The following is a 17,818-nucleotide window of genomic DNA, read 5'->3' on the forward strand; positions in this document are numbered from 1 at the left end:
AGATTAGAAGAAGAAAAAATGTTTAAAAAAAAGCTAATACATTTCCATGTACAGAATTGTTAGATTAAACAACTCCTTTGTAAGATAAATGTTTTTAAATGAAACATGTATGGAAACAGGTGAATTAACACTCCTCAGTTAGCAGGCACAAGCAAGCTAAAACCCACATGGTAGCAAAAACTAACTATCAGAAATTGTTAACGAGTTAGAAATATTGTAAACAATCTTTGCTGTAGGCTTGCAGCCTACTGTTTACTAGTTAACAAAAAATCATGTATGTCATATAAAATGCAGTTGAAGTCGGAAGTTTAAATACATTTAAACTCAGTTTTAGTTGAAGTCGGAAGTTAAAACTCATTTAAACTCAATTCCTGACATTTAATCCTAGTAAAAATTCTCTCTTAGGTCAGTTAGGATCACCACGTTATTTGAAGAATGTGAAATGTCAGAATAATAGTAGAGAGAATTATTTATTTCAGCTTTTATTTCTTTCATCACATTCCCAGTGGGTCAGAAGGCTACTTACACTCAATTAGTATTTGGTAGCATTGCCTTTAAATTGTTTAACTTTGGTCAAACGTTTCGGGTAGCCTTCCACAAGCTTCCCACAATAAGTTGGGGGAATTTTGACCCATTACTCCTGACTGAGCTGGTGTAACTGAGACAGGTTTGTAGGCCTCCTTGCTCGCACACACTTTTTCAGTTCTGCCCACAAATGTTCTATCGGATTGAGGTCAGGGCTTTGTGATGGCCACTCCAATACCTTGACTTTGTTGTCCTTAAGTCATTTTGCCACAACTTTGGAAGTATGCTTGGGGTCATTGTCCATTTGGAAGACCTATTTGCGACCAAGCTTTAACTTCCTCACTGATGTCTTGAGATGTTGCTTCAATATATCCACATAATTTTCCTACCTCATGGTGCCATCTATTTTGTGAAGTGCACCAGTCCCTCCTGCAGCAAAGCACCCCCACAACATGATGCTGCCACCCCCGTGCTTCACGGTTGGGATGGTGTTCTTCGGCTTGCAAGCTTCCCCCTTTTTCCTCCAAACATAATGATGATCATTATGGCCAAACAATTATATTTTTGTTTCATCAGACCAGAGGACATTTCTCCAAAAAGTACGGTCTTTGTCCCCATGTGCAGTTGCAAACCGTAGTCTGGCTTTTTTATGGCGGTTTTGGAGCAGTGTCTTCTTCCTTGCTGAGCGGCCTTTCCAGTTATGTTGATATAGGACTCGTTTTACTGTGGATATAGATACTTTTCTACCTGTTTCCTCCAGCATCTTCACAAGGTCCTTTGCTGTTGTTCTGGGATTGATTTGCACTTTTCGCACTAAAGTCCGTTCATCTCTAGGAGACAGAACGTTTCTCCTTCCTGAGCGGTATGATGGCTGCGTGGTCCCATGGTGTTTATACTTGCGTACTATTGTTTGTACAGATGAACGTGGTACCTTCAGGCGTTTGGAAATTGCTCCCAAGGACGAACCAGACTTGTGGAGGTCTACAATTTGGCTGATTTCTTTTGATTTTCCCATGATGTCAAGCAAAGAGGCACTGAGTTTGAAGGTAGGCCTTGAAATACATCCACAGGTACACCTCCAATTGACTCAAATGATGTCAATTAGCCTATCAGACACTTCTAAAGCCATGATATCATTTTCTGGAATTTTCCAAGGTATGTAAAGGCACAGTCAACTTAGTGTAAGTAAACTTCTGACCCACTGGAATTGTGATACAGTGAATTATAAGTGAAATAATCTGTCTGTAAACAATTGTTGGAAAAATTACATGTGTCATGCACAAGGTAGATGTCCTAACTGACTTGCCAAAACTATAGTTTGCTAACAAGAAATGTGTGGAGTGGTTGAAAAACCACCCCACCCAGTATTGTAATCAAAATTTACCAGAAAGCATGTAGTCCTTGGCTCAGACAGTGTAGTAGTGTGGGCTCAATAGCATCTCATTAGTGTGAAAGATCTTGAGAATCAGCTGCACATGTGATGGAAGAATGCACTGTGCATGCAGAGGGTTGCAATTTCATTGAATTGGGGATAGTTTAACCAAAATATGCCACAAGACCTAGAATTGCCTTATGTATATCCGACAAAAAAGGTTCACTGTTATAAGCTAACTATTTTGATGAATTTAAGCAAAATTCCCCAAATTCCAGGGATTTTCCCATGGAAAATATCCGGAAAAATTCTGGAAATTTACCAGAAGGTTTCTGACCCTATGCAAACCTATTTGAGATGATACAACAAGGAATACATTTTAGTTATTTTACTAAACTTTAGTTACCCCCAGCTGAGCTGAACACAACATACATTCTCTCTCTCTCCCTGTCTCTCTCTGGCCCTGTTATATCTCTCTCGCCTCCTCTCCTCTCTCTCTCTGTCTCTCTCTCTCTCCCCCCTTCTCTTTTCCTGTTTCTCTCTCTCGGTCCTTCAGCTGAGCTGCTCTTTCTGTTTCTCTGTCTCTCTCTCTGTCTCTCTCTCTCTCACTGTGTCTCTCAATTCATTTCAATTTAAGGGCTTTATTGGCATGGGAAACATATGTTAACATTGCAAGTGAAGTAGATAATAAACAAAAGTGAAATAAACAATAAAAATGTACAGTAAACATTACACTCACAGAAGTTCCAAAAGAATAAAGACATTACAAATGTCATATTATGTATATATATACAGTGTTGTAAAGATGTGCAAATAGTTAAAGTACAAAAGGGAAAATAAAAAACATAAATATGGGTTGTATTTACAATGGTGTTTGTTCTTCACTGGTTGACGTTTTCTTGTGGTAACACGTCATACATCTTGCTGCTGTGATGGCACACTGTGGTATTTCACCCAGTAGATATAGGCATTTATCAAAATTGGGTTTGTTTTCGAATTCTTTGTGGATCTGTGTAATCTGAGGGAAATATGTGTCTCTAATATGGTCATACATTTGGCAGGAGGTTAGGAAGTGAAGCTCAGTTTCCACCTCATATTGTGGGCAGTGTGCATATAGCCTGTCTACTCTTGAGAGCCAGGTCTGCCTATGGCGGCCTTTCTCAATAGCAATGCTCACTGAGTCAAAGCTTTCCTTAAGTTTGGGTCAGTCACAGTGGTCAGGTTTTCTACCACTGTGTACTCTCTGTTTAGGGCCAAATAGCATTCTAGTTTGCTCTGTTTTTGTTAATTCTTTCCAATGTGTCAAGTAATTATCTTTTTGTTTTCTCATGATTTGGTTGGGTCTAATTGTGTTGCTGTCCAGGGGCTCTGTGGGGTCTGTTTGTGTTTGTGAACAGAGTCCCAGGACCAACTTGATTAGGGGACTCTTCTCTGTAGGTGATGGCTTTGTTATGGAAGGTTTGGGAATCGCTTCCTTTTAGGTGGTTGTAGAATTTAACAGCTCTTTTCTGGATTTTGTTCATTAGCGGGTATCGGTCTAATTCTGCTCTCTGTCTCTCTCTCTGAGTGTCTCTGTCTCTCTCTCCATGTACGTGCCCCAGTGGTTAGAGAGGTGGCCTTGATGTTGCTGTTTCTCTCATTGAATGAGAGAAGATGAGGAAGGAAAGGAACATCTCAACCTCCTTTGTCAGAATGCACACACACAAACGCACACCGAATCCCAACATCCTCCACACATAAACACACCATCACATGGAACTGCCCTCGTGGTTGCCACAGCAATCGCCAGTGGGCGCTACTCCGAGACGAGGCCAGGGCCGTCAGAAGATCAGCCTCTTTCATCGTGTTGAGATAACGCCTGGCCAAATTAAACACTTGTTCTGAAGCTCTAGCTGCCTTTTTTTATACACTTTGAAGATGCACTATGCAAAAATCCCTCCTCCATTTCCTGGTTGCTAAAATGTCAGTTTATGTGACAAAACAAGCAAGTATAGTGTAGAGAATCATTGTACCATCTAAACTGCTGTGAAATATATTTTAAATAACCTAAACGATTGTATTTACGGCTGTTTGAAGCTGGTGTACCAAACCAAAAGTTAAAAACTAAACTTAAAAGTGGGAAGCGGGGCGGCAGTGTAGCTTAGTGGTTAGAGTGTTGGACTAGTAACCAAAAGGTTGCAAGTTCAAATCCCCAAGCTGACAAGGTTGTTCTGCCCCTGAACAAGGCAGTTAACTCACTGTTCCTAGGCTGTCATTAAAAATAAGAATTTGTTCTTAACTGACTTGCCTAGTTAAATAAAGGTAGAACAGAACTACTGCTTCCTAGACTTGCTTTCAATTAGAATGACAGATCTATAATGTTTCTATGTACATCGGGTCACCCAAAAAGTTCCATATTGTAGCTTTAATGTTGTGCAGTGATGACACTAAGCTGACAGAGAAAGACTTAGTGACAGAGAGTTTAACCATTTGTGTTCTGTGGCTGGTGGTGCTGAAGATAGATACTGTGTGCTTAAAAACACAGTTGTCATGGCAGAAGATAGTTACTGCATGGACTCAGTCTCCTTGTCGTAAGTGGTGTTGTATATTTTAGTACAGTGTGCAATTCCAGACAACTCACATTTTAAATCACACGTTGTGAATATGAGTAGCTCACTAATAACGGCCTTTAACTGCCTTAATTTTCCTGGACCCCAGGAAGAGTAGCTTCTGTTTTTGCAGGAACTAATGAGGATCCATAATAAATACACGTACAAATGCAGCCTAACTTCAACACTGTGCTGAATGGTTGATATGTCCAAAATGTGTAGGATGCTTTTTAGGCTTCAATTCACTTTTTATTGTTGACATTTGTTAGTTAACCTTCTCCCATTCCTTCCTCTTCCCCTCTCTCAGCTGTCCGGAATGACCGCAATAAGAAGAAGAAGGAGAGTCCCAAGCCAGAGCTGACAGAGAACTACGAGCTGAGTGCAGAACAAGAGGCCATCATAGAGAAGATACGCAAGGCTCATCAGGAGACCTTCCCATCGCTCTGCCAGCTGGGGAAATACACCACGGTTAGTAATGTAGCACACAGACACACACACACAGACACACACAGAGACACACCCACATAGAGAATAGAATAGAAGTATACTACAGGATATTGTCATTTTCAGATCACAGAAATTCGTAACCCAACCCCTCGAGAAATTCTCACACAAACCCTGAGGGGTTGGAAGCCAGGGTCAGCCACTGTGCAGTTTAGAGGTTTGCTCAAGGGCACAACGACAGGAGATTAGCATGCACACAGACACACTTATATTTAGTTGTAGTTAATTCTCCAGGCACAGTTTGCATCAATGTCAGTGTAGTGAAGGTCTGGCTAACTCAGACATCGATAGATTATTGTCTACATGTCCCACTGACGCACACCACAAGCATGTATCTCTAACCCTCTGTTGACACACTGTCTGTTTCATTTTGTGTGATAGTGTACTTCTGACTGGCGGAGCCCACAAAGGAAATCGATCCTATGTACTGTACTGCAAATCCCCCTCTAATGCAGTAGCCAGAACTCAATTATAAGATAAATCCTCCCCAACACAACTCAATAACCTCTCCTGTCCATGCAATTCCAGGACGGTTGGATAGATTTAGAATGGAAATCCATGACAATCAAAGGAGGTTAGGAGCGGTCTTTAGGGCAGGTGCTTCATGTCAACTGATGATCAATATCTGGAGAGTGTCATGAGAAGATAGACATTCTACACTAGTCTTTAGAGAGCCTTGATAGGTTCCACAACTGAACAGTGGTCCTGTGCTCTGCTGCTTCCAGCCTATTTCTTTTATTTTTTATTTCACTTCACCTTTATTTAACCAGGTAGGCCAGTTGAGAACAAGTTCTCATTTACAATTGCGACCTGGCCAAGATAAAGCAAAGCAGTGCGACAAAAACAACAACATAGAGTTACATATGGGATAAACAAATGTACAGTCAATAACACAATAGAAACATCTGTATAAAGTGTGTGCAAATTAAGTAAGGAGGTAAGGCAATAAATAGGCCATAGTGGCGAAGTAATTACAAATTAGCAATTAACACTGGAGTGATAGATGTGCAGATGAGGATGTGCAAGTAGAAATACTGGTGTGCAAAAGAGCAGAAAAATAAATATGGGGATGAGGTAGGTAGTTGGTTGGATGGTGGGCTATTTACAGATGGGCTGTGTTCAGCTGCAGCGATCAGTAAGCTGCTCTGACAGCTGATGCTTAAAGTTAGTGAGGGAGATATAAGTCTCCAACCTCAGTGATTTTTGCAATTTGTTCCAGCCATTGGCAGCAGAGAACTGGAAGGAAAGGCGGCCAAAGGGGGTGTTGGCTTTGGGGATGACCAGTGACATATACCTGCTAGAGCGCGTGCTACGGGTGGGTGTTGCTATGGTAACCAGTAAGCTGAGATAAGGCGGAGCTTTACCTAGCAAAGACTTATAGATGACCTGAAGCCAGTGGGTTTGGCGACGAATATGTAGCGAGGACCAGCCATCGAGAGCATACAGGTTGCAGTGGTTGGAAGTATATGGGGCTTTGGTGACAAAACGGATGGGACTGTGATAGACTGCATCCAATTTGCTGAGTAGAGTGTTGGAGGCTATTTTGTAAATGACATCGCCGAAGTCAAGGATCGGTAGGATAGTCAGTTTTACGAGGGTATGTTTGGCAGCATGAGTGAAGGAGGCTTTGTTGAGATATAGGAAGCCCATTCTATATTTAATTTTGGATTGGAGATGCTTAATGTGAGTCTGAAAGAGTTTACAGTCTAACCAGACACCTAGGTATTTATAGTTATCCACATATTCTAAGTCAGAACCGTCCAGAGTAGTGATGCTAGTCGGGCGGGCGGGTGCGGGCAGTGATCGGTTGAAGAGCATGCATTTCGTTTTACTAGCATTTAAGAGCAGTTGGAGGCCACGGAAGGAGTGTTGTATGGCATTGAAGCTCATTTGGAGGTTTGTTAACACAATGTCCAAAGAAGGGCCAGATGTATACAGAATGGTGTCATCTGCGTAGAGGTAGGTCGAAGAATCACCCGCAGCAAGAGCGACATCATTGATATATACAGAGAAAAGAGTCGGCCCAAGAATTGAACCCTGTGGCTCCCCCATAGAGACTGCCAGAGGTCCGAACAACAGGCCCTCCGATTTGACACACTGAACTCTATCTGAGAAGTAGTTGGTGAACCAGGCGAGGCAGTCATTAGAGAAACCAAGGCTATTGAGTCTGCCAATAAGAATACGGTGAAGACGGCTGCACAGTACTGTCTTTTATCGATGGCGGTTATGATATCGTTTAGGACCTTCAGCGTGGCTGAGGTGCACCCGTGACCAGCTCGGAAACCGGATTGCATAGCGGAGAAGGTATTGTGGGATTCGAAATGGTGGAAATCTGTTTGTTCACTTGGCTTTCGAAGACTTTAGAAAGGCAGGGCAGGATGGATATAGGCCTGTAACAGTTTGGGTCTAGAGTGTCTCCCCCTTTGAAGAGGGAGATGACAGCGGCCGCTTTCCAATCTTTAGGAATCTCAGACGATTCGAAAGAGAGGTTGAACAGACTAGTAATAGGGGTTGCAACAATGGCGGCAGATCATTTTAGGAAGAGAGGGTCCTGATTGTCTAGCCCAGCTGATTTGTAGGGATCCAGATTTTGCGGCTCGATCAGAACATCAGCTGTCTAGATTTGGGTGAAGGAGAAGCGGGGAGGCTTGGGCCAGTTGCTGCGGGGGTTGCAGAGCTGTTGGCCGGGGTTTGGGTAGCCAGGTGGAAAGCATGGCAAGCCGTAGAGAAATGCTTATTAAAATTCTCGATTATCGTGGATTTATCGGTGGTGTCAGTGTTTCCTAGCCTCAGTGCAGTGGGCAGCTGGGAGGAGGTGCTCTTATTCTCCATGGACTTTACAATGTCCCAAAACTTTTTGGAATTAGGGCTGCAGGATGCACATTTTTCTGCTTTCCTAAATGACTGTGTATATTGGTTCCTGACTCCCCTGAAAAGTTACATATCACAGGGACAATTCGATGCAAGTGCAGTACGCCACAGGATGTTTATGTGCGTGTCAAGGGCAGTCAAGTCTGGAGTGAACCAAGGGCTATATCTGTTCTTAGTTCTACCTTTTTTGAAAGGGGCTTGCTTATTTAAGATGGTGAGGAAAGCACTTTTAAAGAACAACCAGGCATCCTCTACTGACGGGATGAGGTCAATATCCTTGCAGAATACCCGGGCCAGGTCAATTAGAAAGGCCTGCTCGCAGAAGTGTTTTAGGGAGCGTTTGAAAGTGATGAGGGGTGGTTGTTTGACCGCAGACCCATTACAGACACAGGCAATGAGGCAGTGATCGCGTAGATCCTGGTTGAAAACAGCAGAGGTGTATTTAGAGTGCAAGTTGGTCAGGATGATATCTATGAGGGTGCCCATGTTTACGGATTTGGGGTTGTACCTGGTAGGTTCCTTGATAGTTTGTGTGAGATTGAGGGCATCTAGCTTAGATTGTAGGACTGCCGGGGTGTTAATCATATCCCAGTTTAGGTCACCTAACAGTACGAACTCTGACGATAGATGGGGTCAATCAATTCACATATGGTGTCCAGGGCACAGCTGGGAGCTGAGGGGGGTCTATAACAAGTGGCAACAGTGAGGGACTTATTTCTAGAGAGATGGATTTTTTAAAGTAGAATCTCGAACTGTTTGGGCATAGACCTGGATAGTATGACAGAACTCTGCAGGCTATCTCTACAGTAGATTGCAACTCCGCCCCCTTTAGCAGTTCTATCTTGATGGAAAATGTTGTAGTTGGGGATGGAAATTTCAGAATTTTTGGTGGCCTTCCTAAGCCAGGATTCAGACACGGCTAGGACATCAGGGTTTGCGGAGTGTGCTAAAGCAGTGAATAAAGCAAACTTAGGGAGGAGGCTTCTGATGTTAACATGCATGAACCCAAGGCTTTTACGGTTACAGAAGTCCACAAATGAGAGCGCCTGGGGACACACAGGGCCTGGGTTAACCTCTACATCACAAAGAGGAACAGAGGAGGAGTAGGATGAGGGTACGGCTAAAGGCTATAAGAACTGGTCGTCTAGTGCGTTGAGAACAAAGAATAAAAGGAGCAGATTTCTGAGCGTGGTAGGATAGATTCAGGGCATAATGTACAGACAAGGGTATGGTAGGGTGCGAGTACAGTGGAGGTATACCTAGGCATTGAGTGACGATGAGAGAGGTTGCATCTCTGGAGGCGCCAGTTAAGCTAGGTGCGGTCTCCGCATGTGTGGGGGGTGGGACAAAGGAGCTATCTGAGGCATGTTGAGGGTCCAGTTATAAGGAATAAAAATAGCAGATCCGTACCACATTGGGTGAGGCGGGTAGCAGGAAGGTATATTTAATCAAAAAATGAAAAAAAAGAGATTGAAATATATTGAAATGTATACAAAAAAAGAAAAAAAAAGAATATTTACACGGGACAAAAACAAACACATCTTACTGCTTCGCCATCTTGGATTTATCTGTTCACTGTGTGCATTATTCTACTCAATATTATTGTCAGAAATCTCTACTACATTACCTTGTGAGCATGTATGTAGTATGCACTTCTACAGATCAAATGTTTGTTTGCACATTCATAATGTCTGTTCTACAACCAGGGGATAGACCATTCATAATGTCTGTTCTACAACCAGGGGATAGACCATTCATAATGTCTGTTCTACAACCAGGGGATAGACCATTCATAATGTCTGTTCTACAACCAGGGGATAGACCATTCATAATGTCTGTTCTACAACCAGGGGATACACCATTCATAATGTCTGTTCTACAACCAGGGGATAGACCATTCATAATGTCTGTTCAACAACCAGGGGATAGACCATTCATAATGTCTGTTCAACAACCAGGGGATAGACCATTCATAATGTCTGTTCTACAACCAGGGGATAGACCATTCATAATGTCTGTTCTACAACCAGGGGATAGACCATTCATAATGTCTGTTCTACAACCAGGGGATAGACCATTCATAATGTCTGTTCTACAACCAGGGGATAGACCATTCATAATGTCTGTTCTACAACCAGGGGATAGACCATTCATAATGTCTGTTCTACAACCAGGGGATAGACCATTCATAATGTCTGTTCTACAACCAGGGGATAGACCATTCATAATGTCTGTTCTACAACCAGGGGATAGACCATTCATAATGTCTGTTCTACAACCAGGGGATAGACCATTCATAATGTCTGTTCTACAACCAGGGGATAGACCATTCATAATGTCTGTTCAACAACCAGGGGATAGACCATTCATAATGTCTGTTCTACAACCAGGGGATAGACCATTCATAATGTCTGTTCAACAACCAGGGGTTAGACCATTCATAATGTCTGTTCTACAACCAGGGGATAGACCATTCATAATGTCTGTTCAACAACCAGGGGATAGACCATTCATAATGTCTGTTCTACAACCAGGGGATAGACCATTCATAATGTCTGTTCAACAACCAGGGGTTAGACCATTCATAATGTCTGTTCTACAACCAGGGGATAGACCATTCATAATGTCTGTTCTACAACCAGGGGATAGACCATTCATAATGTCTGTTCTACAACCAGGGGATAGACCATTCATAATGTCTGTTCTACAACCAGGGGATAGACCATTCATAATGTCTGTTCAACAACCAGGGGATAGACCATTCATAATGTCTGTTCTACAACCAGGGGATAGACCATTCATAATGTCTGTTCTACAACCAGGGGATAGACCATTCATAATGTCTGTTCTACAACCAGGGGATAGACCATTCATAATGTCTGTTCTACAACCAGGGGATAGACCATTCATAATGTTAGTACAGGGGCCTCTATTCAATCCGTATCGCTGAAGCATTACAGACTCTGTGATAGAAATGTAAAGGTCCTTTCCCATTGAGCGGACATATGCAGCGTTTACCGTGAATGCAGTCTCTGCTAACGCCTTTAAATCACACTGTAATGCTGACCTTCTGCGATACGGATTGAATAGAACTCCATAATGTTGGTACCAGACCCTGTTGGTTAGGAACATCCATAATGTTGGTACCAGACCCTGTTGGTTAGGAACATCCATAATGTTGGTACCAGACCCTGTTGGTTAGGAACATCCATAATGTTGGTACCAGACCCTGTTGGTTAGGAACATCCATAATGTTGGTACCAGACCCTGTTGGTTAGGAACATCCATAATGTTGGTACCAGACCCTGTTGGTTAGGAACATCCATAATGTTGGTACCAGACCCTGTTGGTTAGGAACATCCATAATGTTGGTACCAGACCCTGTTGGTTAGGAACATCCATAGCTTTATCTCTGCCCGTAACGATACATTTTGTTTACGCCAGTGTGTTTCATGTGTAGCAGCAATAAACCTAATGGTGGGAGGAGTAGAAAATAGATGTCAGCAACAGATGACTTTGCTTTGCTGCTGCTGAAAACATCAAAAGCACATCAGAGAAATGTTTCAGAGCTCGGGCGCCATTACGCGTGTGTGTGTGTGTGTGTGTGTGTGTGTGTGTGTGTGTGTGTGTGTGTGTGTGTGTGTGTGTGTGTGTGTGTGTGTGTGTGTGTGTGTGTGTGTGTGAGTGCGTGCGTGCGTGCGTGCGTGCGTGCGTGAGTGCGGAGAGAAGGCAGAGGCAGCGACGGACGGAAACATCAATCTGGGTGAGAGACGAAGACGTGGAGACTTTGGGGACGACCGAGTGCGTCTTCTCTTCCGTTTCCTTGCCTTCTTTCCTGACACTTGTGAAAAGTGGAATAAATGTGGCGTATATCAAAGGGTCGGGAGGAGGAGTGGCGGGCACACACACACACACAGATACACAATGCGACAGGGCGTAGCTTAGTATTGTAAATGACTGTCAGTCTGTTTGAGGGCTTTATTTACACCAGTCATCTATCAGGTGTCAAGGTTGATTTGGAGGCTGGAGCCTTTCCTCTTTCTTTCTCTCTCTCCCTCCTTTCTTTTCACCACTTACACTCCCCACTGCCTCCATCCCTTCCTCTCCCACCCTTCCTCCCCGTCGACTCCTTCCCCCACCCTCATGTTAACAGACAGACAGACATCGGAGGATCTGTTAGTTTGGTTCTATACACTGAGAGCCTTCCCTCCAGAGAGCGAGAGAGGCCCTGCCCTGACTGGTAAACTCTGACATGGACAGAAATTCAACCACTTAAGATCAATTCGTCATGTCGCTGTTCAGGTTTCACGGTCTTCTAAAGTCTGACCTTGAGTGTTTGGTATTGAGCTAGCTATGGCCTCTAGCTGGCTTGTACAGGGATAGAGTATAGGGTATTTGGGCATTGCCAAAGATAATACATTTTTTTGTTAGGATATAATCTTGATCCATAAAGTTGAAAAACAGAAAGGCCGAAGACGGGGCTCAACGTTCAGTCTCTAGAAGTCTAAAAAAGCATTGTGTATACCACAACAAAAGAGAGAGAGAGAGAGAGATAGAGAGAAAGAGAAAGAGAGACAGAATTTCAAGTTTCATGTTGTAATGTCATATGCACAAAGTACAGTGAAATGCCTTGTAAACTCAAAACCCAAAGAGAGAGACAGAGACACAGAGAGAAAGAGAGATAAGACAGGTCTCTGAGCCTGGATGTGGATGCAGCTCTCTGCTCCCAAGCATCCCTCTGAGCAGGGGTCAAGGTTCACAGAAACCCGGAGCAGCAAAACCTCCTGAGACAAATAGCAGAATCAGATATGTACTGAGCTATGGTATGTAGACAGACTGCCATGCCAGATTGATAGAGCTTAGCTAGTTTTGGAACATTTTGACAGGTAAATGTGAGATTGTAAATGTGGGATAGTGAAATTGTTCTTGAGTGATTGATAGTTTTATAGCAGGTTGATATAGGGATTTGTTTGATTGACAGCTAGGCATAGCAACGTTGTAAAGGCAGTTTGACAGTGTCTAACACTGTTTGTTTTTAGACTGATAGACTCACTTACATATAGATCGAGCTCGGCGTGAGGTAGTGGGTGATTGACACCGGAGCTTTGCGAACGACTTACTGTTGGGAGGGTTGTGGAGCAGAGCAAGGGAATATTTGTGGTAGACAAGTAGGAACTCACACACATACACACACCTCAAACTTATCTGGAGGCTTGGGGGAGTTTCATGTCACCTATCAATCATTCTGGCTATGTTCATACAGTTTAATAAACAAACAAAGTGGAAGACACCACGGCACTGGAACACCCTCTCTTAAAAAACTAAATATATAACAACGGTAACAATCGTTCAAAACATTTCCCATGGTGGATGTTTGACATTGAGATTATAACTAAAGCTAATCAGTAGTGATTTAAGCCTTCCACATTGTAAGTATTTGTAAAGGCTTTCTCTGGTTAGCAACAGCTCTGAGGGAACAGTTACCATCAGTTCACGGTTTGCGCTACATTACCTTGAAGATTATTTGTCCTTTTTCTGTACAAAACACAAGTTTAGGAATGTCCCACAATGTCCCACTACCAAGTAGTAGTACAATTCACTTTCAAATTCAAATAGAAATGCCCCTTTCCTTAAATATACAGTTGAAGTCGGAAGTTTACATACACCTTAGCCAAATACATTTGCAGTTTTTAAAAATTCCTGACATTTAATCCAAGTACAAATTCCCTGTTTTAGGTCAGTTAGGATCCTCACTTTATTTTAAGAATGTGAAATGTCAGAATAATAGTAGAGAGAATTATTTATTTCAGCTTTTATTTATTTCATCACATTCCCAGTGGGTCAGAAGTTTACATACACTCAATTAGTATTTGGTAGCATTGCCTTTAAATTGTTTAACTTGGGTCAAACGTTTTGGGTAGCCTTCCACAAGCTTCCCACAATAAGTTGGGTGAATTTTGGCTCATTCCTCCTGACAGAGCTGGTGTAACTGAGTCAGGTTTGTAGGCCTCCTTGCTCATACACACTTTTTCAGTTCTGCCCACAAATCTGAAAAACATACTTTTTTAGTTCTGCCCACAAAAGTCAATACCTTGACTTTGTTGTCCTTAAGCCATTTTGCCACAACTTTGGAAGTATGCTTGGGGTCATTGTCCATTTGGAAGACCCATTTGCGACCAAGCTTTAACTTCCTGACTGATGTCTTGAGATGTTGCTTCAATATATCCACATCATTTTCCTTCCTCATGTCGCCATCTATTTTGTGAAGTGCACCAGTCCCTCCTGCAGCATAGCACCCCCACAACATGATGCTGCCACCCCCGTGCTTCACGGTTGGGATGGTGTTCTTCGGCTTGCAAGCGTCCCCCTTTTTCCTCCAGACATAACAATGGTCATTATGGCCAAACAGTTCTATTTTTGTTTCATCAGATCAGAGGACATTTCTCCAAAAACTACGATCTTTGTCCCCATGTGCAGTTGCAAACCGTAGTCAGGCTTTTTTATGGCGGTTTTGGAGCAGTGGCTTCTGCCTTGCTGAGCGGCCTTTCAGGTTATGTCGATATAGGACTCGTTTTACTGTGGATATAGATACTTTTGTACCTGTTTCCTCCAGCATCTTTGCAAGGTCCGTTGCTGTTGTTCTGGGATTGATTTGCACTTTTCGCACCAAAGTCCGTTCATCTTTAGGAGAGAGAATGGCTGCATGGTCCCATGGTGTTTATACTTGCGTACTATTGTTTGTACAGATGAATGTGGTACTTTCAGGCTTTTGGAAATTGCTCCCAAGGACGAACCAGACTTGTGGAGGTCTACAATTTTTTTGTGAGGTCTTGGATGATTTCTTTTTATTTTCCCATGATGTCAAGCAAAGAGGCACTGGGTTTGAAGGTAGACCTTGAAATACATCCACAGGTACACCTCCAATTGAGTCAAATGATGTCAATTAGCCTATCAGAAGCTTCTTAAGCCATGATGTCATTTTCTGGAATTTTCCAAGCTGTTTAAAGGCACAGTCAACTTAGTGTATGTAAACTTCTGACTCACTGGAATTGTGATACAGTGAATTATAAGTGAAATAATCTGTCTGTAAACAATTGTTGGAAAAATTACTTGTGTCATACACAAAGTAGATGTCCTGACTGACTTGCCAAAACTATTGTTTGTTAACAAGAAATTTGTGGAGTGGTTGAAAAACGAGTTTTAATGACTCCAACCTAAGTGTATGTAAACTTCCCACTTCAACTGTATATATTTGTAAATAATAACCAGTTCCCACAGTCAGTCAGTAATGTAATATTTATAAATCATTATTCAAAATGACAGAACACTGTGGCTTTAAATAAAAGAAGAGTTAGTCAGTCATGTAGGCCAGATGCGTACTGCTGTGCTGCTGTCAGTTCTGTCACGGCAGTAGCAGTAGGCCTGTACTTAGATAAAGCCTTAATCTGGATCACTAGTAATTATGTTGGCTCTCAGACTGAGAACTTCCTCATTATTACAAGCAATTGGTTCCTGACGCGCCTTTTGAACGTTGCTCCTCCTCAGCTCTCTCTCTCTCCCCCTCTCGCTTTCTCTCTCTCAGCTCCCTAGATTAGGTTAAAGCTCCAATTATGTGGTGAAATATTCCAATCCTAGTCCTGGGTGATTTAGGAGTTCACTGCTGGGTGAGGGGAGATAGTGGAGAGAGAGAGGGTGAGTGAGAGGGCTTAAGGCGTGACAATGAATAAGGCTTCATTGACAGTGATGGTGATGAAAAATGGCCCTGGCACTTTAAAAGACAAAATAAAACATTAGGGATATGTGGCCCTCAGCTTCAAGGAGGAGAAGTGTGTGTGTGTGTGTGTGTGTGTGTGTGTGTGTGTGTGTGTGTGTGTGTGTGTGTGTGTGTGTGTGTGTGTGTGTGTGTGTGTGTGTGTGTGTGTGTGTGTGTGTGTGTGTGTGTGTGTGTGTGTGTGTTATATAGTCCAGTCAGCCATTGACTATGAGCTACATTATTACTGCTATACTCTACTGTCATTATCCTTCACAGGTACTGGATAATAATACTGCCAAGAGTCTTTTATTCTTTTGTTATGCCTACACATACACACACCCCGGCCGGTAAGGAATACGGAGCGTTGGTTTCTACATTGGCAGCTTATTTTGTAACGTCGCAACTTGTCTAATTTGTTTGGATAAATGCCTTTAAAGGAAATTAGAACTCCCAGGCCACTTCCTTGTTCAGCTCTATTGAATTATAGAACTGAGGTAATTGACTGAGATTGCGGTATGAGAGGGGGATGGGGAAGGAGAGGGAATCAAACTGTGAATCTACCTCTTCCGCCCTCTCCCCTCCTCCCTTCTTCGCCCATGGGAGGAACAAGATGAGTGGCTTTAATATCAGAGACTCCGTCTTCATCCCCGATCCGTCCATCCCTCCATCCTCCATCTCCTCTCCTCTGTCCTCCCACCATCCACCCGTCAGAAGCGACACACAGTACAATAGTATGTATTGTCAGTGACACATAGTACAGTAGTATGTATTGTCAGTGACACACAGTACAGTAGTATGTATTGTCAGTGACACACAGTCCAGTAGTATGTGTTGTCAGTGACACACAGTCCAGTAGTATGTATTATCAGTGACACACAGTACAGTAGTATGTGTTGTCAGTGACACACTGTACATACAGTAGTATGTGTTGTCAGTGAAACACAGTACAGTAGTTTGTATTGTCAGTGACACACAGTACAGTACTATGTATTATCAGTGACACACAGTACAGTAGTATGTATTATCAGTGACACACAGTACTTACAGTAGTATGTGTTGTCAGTGACACACAGTACAGTAGTTTGTATTGTCAGTGACACACAGTACAGTAGTATGTATTATCAGTGACACACAGTACATACAGTAGTATGTGTTGTCAGTGACACACAGTACAGTAGTTTGTATTGTCAGTGACACACAGTACAGTAGTATGTATTATCAGTGACACACAGTACATACAGTAGTATGTGTTGTCAGTGACACACAGTACAGTAGTATGTATTATCAGTGACACACAGTACATACAGTAGTATGTGTTGTCAGTGACACACAGTACAGTAGTTTGTATTGTCAGTGACACACAGTACAGTAGTATGTATTATCAGTGACACACAGTACATACAGTAGTATGTGTTGTCAGTGACACACAGTACAGTAGTTTGTATTGTCAGTGACACACAGTACAGTAGTATGTATTATCAGTGACACACAGTACAGTAGTATGTGTTGTCAGTGACACACTGTACATACAGTAGTATGTATTATCAGTGACACACAGTACATACAGTAGTATGTATTATCAGTGACACACAGTACAGTAATATGTATTGTCAGGGTCACACAGTACAGTGGTATGTGTTGTCAGTGACACACAGTACAATAGTATGTGTTGTCAGTGACACACAGGGGCGAAAATCTGATATCAACTTTGGAGGGGACAATTACATGACATTTTCTCAAGAGCAATTCCTGAGGGGGACACCAAAAGTAGTGCTGTAACACATAGCCTACATTGTAATATGGTAAATGTATATTGAGGAACCAAAGAAATAAGGTGTTTGCCGTACTCCTAACTACCGGTACCCAAAACTACACAACTAATCACAACAGCAATACCATTGCCTTTAACAAATCTTAGTTCAGTCACCAGTTTAAGTTGAGAGTGGGGGTATCCATGGCATTTTCCAATTATGTTCCTATTTTACAAGTCAGAAAAATTGAGAACCTTTCATAATGTTGCCAAACAAAGACTCAACAAACTTACCTGACTCCCTGTCTCTGCCAGTCTGTCCCTGCATATCTGTCCCCAACTCTGCTGTCTGTGTGCCATCTGTTGCCTGCTCTGCCTAATGACATCATTGTGAAACATTTCCATTAGAATTTAATTTCTTTCTTATGAACATTTTATCAACTAGTCTTTGAGAT

General features: G+C 42.5%; 1 pseudogene across 1 annotated transcript in view; it reads left to right on the forward strand.

Moving 5' to 3' along the window:
* LOC106588672 (retinoic acid receptor alpha-A-like) overlaps positions 1-17,818 on the forward strand; it is a 105,683-nt pseudogene that overhangs the window by 68,685 nt on the left and 19,180 nt on the right. The window contains exon 4 of the transcript XR_006762364.1: positions 4,793-4,953. The product of XR_006762364.1 is annotated as a retinoic acid receptor alpha-A-like (transcript). The remainder of the gene's footprint in view (positions 1-4,792; positions 4,954-17,818) is intronic.

Source organism: Salmo salar, chromosome ssa27 (assembly GCF_905237065.1).
Source record: "Salmo salar chromosome ssa27, Ssal_v3.1, whole genome shotgun sequence".
Lineage (NCBI taxonomy): Eukaryota > Metazoa > Chordata > Actinopteri > Salmoniformes > Salmonidae > Salmo > Salmo salar.